Source organism: Erinaceus europaeus, chromosome 1 (assembly GCF_950295315.1).
Source record: "Erinaceus europaeus chromosome 1, mEriEur2.1, whole genome shotgun sequence".
Taxonomy (NCBI): Eukaryota; Metazoa; Chordata; class Mammalia; order Eulipotyphla; family Erinaceidae; genus Erinaceus; species Erinaceus europaeus.
In genome coordinates this window covers 8331228-8340757 of record NC_080162.1, presented here as the reverse complement: position 1 = coordinate 8340757, position 9530 = coordinate 8331228, and the positions used below count along the sequence as shown (strand labels likewise).

At 38.1% G+C, this 9530-nt stretch overlaps 1 pseudogene; it reads left to right on the top strand.

Moving 5' to 3' along the window:
• The first annotated feature begins 4419 nt into the window (after window positions 1-4419).
• Window positions 4420-8716, top strand: LOC103113546 (small ribosomal subunit protein eS12-like; annotated as a pseudogene).
• The last annotated feature ends 814 nt before the right edge of the window (window positions 8717-9530 follow it).

The window sequence follows — 9530 nt, the reverse complement described above, 5'->3', positions numbered from 1 at the left end:
ACCTCAAACAACATTATTATTTGTAGTAGTAGTATGGATGGATGGATGGATGGATGGATGGATGGATGGATGGATGGATGGATGGATGGATTCTTTTAAAAGTTCCCTAGGTTTGGGGCATCTTAATATTCCCTTGAAAGTTTACTGGGTCTGGGGTAGTCTAACTTTCCCCTTGAAATGACCATCTGTGTTTTGACCATCTCCCTGTTCTGACCTTCTGTATGAATAAATATTTCTCCCTGGAGCTAAATCTAACAGCTTTACTTTTTAACTTATTCTTGGATGGGTCTAACTAGATCATAAACCAAGTTTTTTAATAATATAGGAAGCTATCCACCTACAGAAATCTTCTGCTGTAAAGTAAGCACACACAGCATGGGGGCTCTCTGCTGGTTAACCTTTGCATATATGAAAGTTTATATTTGAACCTGGGGTTTTGTGCACTGTAATGTACACACTCAACTACATGTTCCACTGCCCAGTCCCCTACATCTGTCCTCCGTTCTGTAATTATCTCTGTAGTTACAGAGACAACGTGTACTCTTCAGTTATTTCTAGTTAGTAGTTCTTTACTGAAGCCAAGCCAAACTATGAGCTATTTCTAACTATAAATATTGTTACCAGGTACCCCAACAATAGATGTATAGAAAGTAAAAGGGTTTCATTAGAAGGCATACATAACTAAGTGGCATTTTTCTACTTCTATGCATTGTTCAATAGCTAATTATTATTTGGTATATTGTCTACTGCTTGTTCATAGTGGTTAGTATCAGTGGATTTAATACCAAGAACTTCTACAACATTTTATATATTTTCCTCTAAGGGAAAATAACTGACAAGCATTCCTGACCATTCATTTCATTCGATTACTGATATAAAAACAGTAAAACATTCAACAGAGTTGTCTTTATCATTGAACTACTGCAGTTTTTCAAAGATTATTTTTCAGCTTAACTGAAATCTTGTGCATTGTTTATGGTTCATCTTTGATTGCTATTTTATAAAATGTAGACAGTAGAGCTTAAAGTGCATGCATTATAGGGCAGGACATAGGGTGAGTGTATAGAAATTTCTAAAACAATGCAGAGTGAGTTTGCTTTAATTGTTTTTTTTAGATATAGCAATGGAATCACATACTTATTGAATCAACTTTGTTATGAAAGTACTACACTCATCCTTGTAAAAGTGTGAAGCTGGAATACAGTATAAATGAAAAAGAGTCACATTTGTACTGACCTGAATCTTGGGAATTTACTCTGCTGGTGTAATCTATGCTGCAACAGAACTAGAAAATAAAGACTTCTGAACTTTTTAAAGCCTACCTCTCATGATTAAATAGTGCCTACATGAAGATCTAACTCACTGTATTTTGTCAACCTGTCAGAGTTGTAACAGAAAAGGATAAGCCTGTGTAAGTGTGATAGGGGAAGAATGAATTAATTTGGACTAGTGAGGAGATGTCGCTGTAACAGAAATTTACACACTTAATTAGCACGCAGGAAAGGAAGGCATACAAAAAAGATGAGATAAAATTAATGACTTAAGAAATTCTGAAAGCAGAAAAAGTCATTAGCTGTTATGTTAAAATACAAAGTAAGCACATGCCACAACCTTCTTATCTTGGTGTGAGGAAGTAAATGATGTACTAAGAATAGCAAAATGTAAGAAATCATTTTCTCAACTAGTAGAAATACCTTGGTTTACCAAATTCTCCTAGCACTGTTCATAAAATGTATTTTCTTCAGAAATAATATCATGGACCAAATTGGTACAAATTCATATCACTTAAAAAACTATGACACATCGCTGAGATTTTACTATTTTACTAAGTGAATTATTGGTTACTAATTGTAATCCATGATTATATGGGCAATGACACATACTGAGAATTAATGTAAATTTCAGAAGCAAAGAATGTTTATATGCACATATATAAATTGGGCCCTATTTCCTCATGTTTGAGAGCTACACTCTGCCCTAATCCAACTTTCTAGCACTGTTCTCAACTCTGACATCATCTTCCCAGACAGTATCAGTCCACCTGCATGTTAGCTATCAAACTCAGGCAAAAATTACTAAAGTCATGGGCCACTTGGGACATACTGAAAATAGATTTCCTTTCTTCTTTCCACTCTAAGAACCCTAATTTTATTTGCTCTGCTCCTACTCTTAGGTTTCTGTTTATTAAACACGTTGTTCTGCTTTCTAGCTTACTGGACTTCAGCCACCAAGTTCTTCAGCCACCAGATGCTACCATATTCCATCCTGACTTCCCTGGATAAAGAACCAGACCAAGGTGCCCCAGAACCCCACCTCTCCAGAGCACCACCCCACTAGGAAAAACAGAAATAGGCTGGGGATATGTAAGTGTCTGTGTCAAGCAGAGAAGCAAATGCAGAAGCTAGAACTCCCACCTTTTGCACCACACATACACACACACATACACACACACACACACACACACACACACACACACACACACACAAGAATTTTGATATATACTCCAGAGAGGAAGATATGATAGGGGAAGATGACCAGAGGGCTCTGAACTCCAACTCTATCAAGACCTGGAGAGAGAAGAGGAAAAAAGAAAGGACATTCAGAGACTTAGAAAGGAATAAAAGGCAGGACCATGGAAAAATGAGCAAAAAATATATAGAGATAGATAGAGACAGATAGACAGACAGACAGTTGTGGAAATAATAGTTAATTCATATCTGCAACCTTGGGAGAACTACTGCAGTTTCTCCCCATTCCCATGGAGGGAATGGGGACACAGAACTCTGTTGGTGGGAACGGTGTGGAATTATATCCCTGTTATCTTATAATTTTGTAAATCAATATTGTCACTAGTAACAATAAATTAGTTTAAAAGAAAATATATAAGGAGGGATGATAGCATGATGGTTATGCAAAGAAATTCTCAAGCTTGGGGCTCCAAGTTCCCAGGTTCAATTCCCTGCACTACCACAAGTCAGAGCTGAGCAGTCCACTGGTTAAAAAAAAAAAAAAAGAATACTTATATCCACACACACACTATATATATATATATATATATATATATATATATATATATATATATATATATAGTATATATATATATATAGTAGAGAAGAAATTCTGGGAGTCGGGCGGTAGCGCAGTGGGTTAAGCGCATATGGCTCAAAGCGCAAGGATAGTCATAAGGATCTCAGTTGGAACCCCCAGCTCCCCAGCTCCCCACCTGTGGGGCAGTTGGTTCACAGGTGGTGAAGCAGGTCTGCAGGTGTCTGTCTTTCTCTCCTCCTCTCTGTCTTCCTCTCCTCTCTCCATTTCTCTCTGTCCTATCCAACAATGACGACAACAACAATAACTACAACAATAAAACAAGGGCAACAAAAGGGAATAAATAAATAAATAAATATTAAAAAATTAATTAATTTAAAAAAAGGAAGACTTAAAAAAGAAGAAGAAGAAATTCTGTGGTCCAGGAGTTGGCGCAGTAGATGAAGGTCTCAAATTCAATCCCTGGCAGCACATGTACTAGATCAATGTCTGGTTCTTTCTCTAGTCTCCAATATCTCTCATAAATAAATAAATAAATAAATAATAAAAATTTTAAAAAGAAGAAATTCTATAATGATATCTACTGACAGAGGTCTCATTCTGTATCCATTCTTAAATATACCTACAGAGGAATGCTGAGCACAGAACATTTGTTACATGATGGCCAGCTATTAAAACAGTAATATTATTAAGAATGCATACTTAGAGGCAGTGTTATGCTTGCCTGAGTCTAGGTTGTCAGAGATTTCTAATTATAACTGTGCTATGTGCTCTGATTTCTCAAATAAAAAGACCTGGTATTGCCTCAAGACAAGGTTCGCCAGAAGCTGTGATCTTGCATTCTACTAATTAAGCTCTCTCTATAGAAAAACCAAAAAAAAAAAAAAAACATCTGTTTTACTCAGGAAGTTCAACAAAAATTCTGGTGAGGATTCTTGTCATACTAGCATGAAATATGGGTATGGGGGTTCCTCCAGGGGAACAAGGCAGGAGTGAGTTCACTATAAGGGGTCTATTAACATATTGTAGCAGCAGACGATACTCAAACCTCTTCAGGGTCCAGTTGCAGAGAAAGGAACTTGGCAGTTACAAGTTTATAAAGGGGTAGCTGTGCAGGGGAAGTAGCCAGCTGACCAATGAGGTCAGTATCTCCTTATAAGGGAAAAGAGAGCAAGGCAATGAGAAGGTGTGGATGGTGGTGCAGGAACAGGGAAATAGAAATAGAAGGAAGGCAAAGCCCACCAGAAGGGGGGATGGGTGGGTGATACTGCGAGGCTGATGGGAAGGAATGTACTCTGACCACATCTCGCTCCACCACTAGGCTGGCATGCCAAGGGGAGACTGATAGACGAGCTTGGTGGGGGGAGAGTGCGCATGGGGGGTGGATGTGGGTTAAGGGAACGTGGAACAAAGTGCAAGGACCAGCATAAGGATTAGGGATCAGGTTTCGATCCCCAGGTTCCTCACATGCCCTGGAGTCATTTCACTGGCAGTGAAGCAGGTCTGCAGGTGTCTTTCTCTCCCCCTCTCTGTCTCCCCTCCTCTCTCCATTTCTCTCTGTCCTATCCAGCAACGAATGACATCAACAACAGCAATAATGACCACGACAAGGCTACAACAACAAGGGCAACAAAAGGGGAGGGGAATAGCCTCCAGGAGTGTTGGTTGGTATGCTTCTAATTCTGTTTATAAGACCCCTTTTGTTTCATTGGTTTAATCCCCCCCTGCTTAACACTGAATTCTGTTTACATAAACCACTGTTAACTAAGCACCACCCTGCCTGCAGGGCATTGGTTTAATCCCCACTGGTTCATGATGTTTTTTTGCTCCGCCCCCTCTCATAGTCACCCTGATTTCCACCACTGTCTTTTCACGCACCCTCTCTATGTCACATCCTGTTTCACATCCTGTTTCCACCCTACTTGGCGAGTATATATATAAGGACAGGATTGTGATTAGAGATAGCTTAGTTTAGATTGCACTGCATTTCACATGAATAAAGAGATACTGTTTCCCAGCTCAGCCATGAGTCCCTGGTCGTCTGTCTCCCACCTGTGAAGCCAGCGCAGCACAGGAGCCGTGGATTCATGGTGCAGGCACTGAGCCCCAGCAATAACTCTGGAGGCAAAAAAAAAAAATAAATTCACATACCATTCTAGAAGAACTTAAAAATTGCATCAAGGGTTCTGTAAGTTCAGATATTAATATTATGAGATGAAAGAAAACAAAGAATTTGGTAAAGACATTGAGTTATCAATGACCATGGAGTTTAGCTATGTATCTATAACAAATTCACTGTGATGTGGGGCTAGGCTGTAGTGCACCAAGTGAAGAGCACATAGTACTGTGAGTGCAAGGACCTGGGTTCTAGCCCGTGTTCCCCACCTGCAGTGGGCACAGTTCACATGTGGTAAAGCAGGTCTCTCCATTTCTATCTCCTTCTCTCCTCTCAATTCCCCTCTGTTCAACTGAATAAAATAGGGGAAATTAACAAATTACCACTGAGAGCAGTGGATTTTTAGTGCTGGTCCCTGAGCACCAGAAATAACCCTGGAGACAAAAATAATGAATAAATAAATAAAATAAACAAACTCATTGTGATGCTACAATAGGTATCAACCACCTACACAATCTAGACTTCTTTGGATAAGATTACTATTCAGTTCAAGCATCAGGAAGTACTAGGCTTTTAAAATTCAGGAAAATGAATAATGGGTTGTCTTTCTTTTTGTTCTTTATAATTTCCCTTCATAAATAGCTGTTTGTTCTGGTTTGCTGCTTTTGGAGGCCAGTCTCTAAAATTAAAACTGCAATAAGGGGCCAGGCAGCAGTGCAGCAGGTTAAGCGCACATGGCATGAAGCAAAAGGACCACTGTAAGGATCCCGGTTCTAGATCCCGGCTCCCCACCTGCAAGGGGGAATCTTCACAAGTGGTGAAGCAGGTCTGCAGGTGTCTTTCTTTCACCCTCTTTGTCTTCCCCTCCTCTCTCAATTTCTTTCTGTCCTATCCAACTACAACAATAATAACAACAACGGTAAAACAAGAGCAACAAAAGGGAATAACTAGCCTCTAGGAGCAGTGGATTCATGGTGCAGGCACTGAGCCCCAGAGATAAACCTTGAGGCAAAAAAAAAAAAAAAATCCAAGAACTAGCATTTGAAACATATCCCTCCTAACAGGTGTGAGCCATAGTTTAACAATAATACAATTCATAAATTTTGATAACTCTTACTTATTCCTTTTTTTTTCATTTAAACTTCTGAGATAGGTGATCTGATGGGTAAAAGAAGGAAGACAGATTTCTCTTGCAGTTACTCTGCCAGTATTAGTACTTTTATCTTCAATACCCTACATAATCAGTTTCTAGACCTAACAAATAGTCTAGTGTAAATAATTAAATGTTTTATATCAAAGAATCTGGTTCATCAATGTCAGAACTTTAATTATAGTTTATCAACCACCAGCGCTAATTATAACTAAAAGATTCATGAACACAACACTCATAATCACTTCAGCAATCAAATTAAAATAGTAATATACTTTGAGATATGAGTATCTATCTCTTTACACATCATTGTAAAACTATCAAAAACAAGGGGTCAAGGAAAAAATATTGCTGCCTGCCAAGGAAAACAAGAAAGTCATATACAAAGGCAGAACCATCAGGTTTTCATCAGATTTCTCATCACAAGCCCTAGAAGTAAGGAGGGGAATGGAATGGCATATTCAAAATATTAAAAGATAAGAATTACCAGCCACAAATTTGGTATCCTGCTAAATTATTTTTCAAATATAAGGCAGAAATAAAGATTTTTGCAAGCATTCAAAAACTGAAGGAATCTGGCACTACCAGGTCTGCCTTATAAGATTTATGGAGAGGAGACCCACATGAGGAGAAGGACCAAAGGAATTCCAATTTTTAATGAGATGATCAGTATTATAATAGAACCAGGAACACCACAACAATACCTATGTTCATAGTCAAAGAGTGGAAGCAGCTTGATAGGCTATTATCAGTTGGCTGGCTAAAGAAATCACTGGATATACATTCCATGGCATACTACTTTACAATAAAAAAGATGATATTGTATCCTTTGGGACAAAATGGATGGAACTGGAGTTGATTATACTTCACAAAATAAGTAGAGGCATAACAGACAAATGCCAGATGGCTTCATTCATATGTGGTATGGAGAGATATGATTTACATGAACTTGCCAAAAAAGAAAAAATCCTGAGGAGAACCTAGTGGGGGTTGAATTGTTATGTGGAAAACTGGGAAATGTTATGCATGTTCAAACTATTGTATTTTACTGTCAACTATAAACCATTAATCCCTCAATAAAGAGATTTTAAAAATCCAAATAAAACTGAAGCAAGCAAACTGCTTGTAAGTCTTGTGAGAACAATGGTGGTTATCTTTGGGAGGTTATCTTTTTTAATGTATATGAATAAGTAGTTCTACAACTAAAGTAAGATTAATCCACATATTCTACCAATGCACCAACAAATTTTGCTGTCTGAATGTTGGAATCACGTCATAGTTGCAGATGCTACTATGATTCCATCCTGACCTCCCTGGGAAGATGACATCACCAATGTGTCTTGCAACCTCACATCTCCAGAGTCCTGCCCACTAGAGAAAGATGGAAACAGGCTGGGCATTATGGGATCAACCTGGCAATGACCATGTCCAAAAGAGAAGCAATTATAGAAGCCAGAACTCCTACCTGCTGCACCCCAAAGAGAATTCTGGTTCAAACCACTAAAACTGGGAGCAATATCAGGGGAAGGTGACTTGAGAACTTTGAACTCCAGCTCCATAAGGACCCAGAAAGAGAAGAGAAAGAACATTCAGAAGTAGTAATAGGTGTAAGTGTGACTTACAAAGGGAGAGAAAGCAGGACAATTAAAAAATGGGTATATATATATATATATATATATATATATATATATATATATATATATATATATATTTGAAAGACTGTTGCAGAAATAATAGTCAATACATATTTGCAACTTTGGGAGATACAGAACTCTGTTGTGTGAACTATGAATTATACCCCTGTTATCTTATAATTTTTGTAAATCAATATTAAATCACAAAAAAACTTGACTGTATTAATAAAAATTTACACTGAATCATGGTGAAGATGAGTCTTGGGGGAGGCTCGGGAGTATTCAAGATTTGGCTCCACCCTTAACCCACCACCATGGACGAGGAAGGCATGCTGCTGGAGGCATAACGGACATTAATACTGATTTACAAGAGGTGCTGAAGACCACCCTCATTCACAATGGCCTAGCACCTGGAATCTGTAAAACTACAAAAGCCTTAAGACAAGAACCAAACCCATGTTTGTGTGCTTGCATCCAACTGTAATGAACCTATGTAAATCAAGTTGATAGAGGTTCTTTCTGCTGAACACCAAATCAACCTAGTTAAGGTTGATGACAATAAGAAACATAGAGAATGGTTGGGCCTCTGTAAAACTGACAGAGAGAGTAAATCTTATCAATTCATTGGTTGCAGTCGTGTAGTAGTTAAAGACTATGGCAAAGAATCTCTGGCCAAAGATGACATCGAGGAGTACTTCTAATACAGGAGATAAAAATAATAATAATAATAATAAAGTTACCCTCTAAAAAAAGAAAGAAAGAAAGAAAAACAGGAGTCTCTGCATAACACGAAGTAGGCATAGTATTATGTCAAGTGTTTAAAAAGGCTTTTTGATATGATTTGCTGATCACTTAAGTCACTGAGGAAAAGCTTTTGGATGTGCATGTGGGAGACGCATTGATTGTACATTAGAAATAATTTCTGTGGAAGTCAGGTGGTGGCACAGCAGGTTAAGCTCATGTGGCACCAAGTACAAGGACCAGCATAAGGATCCCAGTTCGAGCCCCTGGTTCCCCACCTGCAGGGGAGTCGCTTCACAAGCAGTGAAACGTCTGCAGGTGTCTTTCTCTCCCCCTCTCTTTCTTCCTCTCCTCTCTCCATTCCTCTCTGTCCTGTCTAACAGGAATGACATCATTAACAACAACAATAACTAAAACAACAATAAAAAGGGGCAAAAAAAGGGAAGATAAATAAATAAAATATAAAGAAACTTTTTAAAAAGGAATACTTTCCTTGCCTTTGTTCCTCTGGATGGCACTAAAAGCCCCCCAAAAAAAATATTTCTAGTAAACATGTGTATGTGATTATGCAGTTAATAAAGGTCATAAACATTTGTAATTAATGGGTTGGATGCTTCTTGATGGTCTACTTGACCGTCTAATTTCCAGTTAAAGCTTAACAAAATTCTGTTTAGTTTTACTTTGGTAGTTTGATTGCTATAAAAATGAAGGTCTAATTCTTTCCTGGAAACTCATCTCTAATGCTGACATAAGCACAAAGCCCTTATGTGCTGTGTTGGGAAATATTTTGTGTCTTAATAATAAAAATGTTCATTAGAGTTAGTCAATGCATTGTGGATATTAT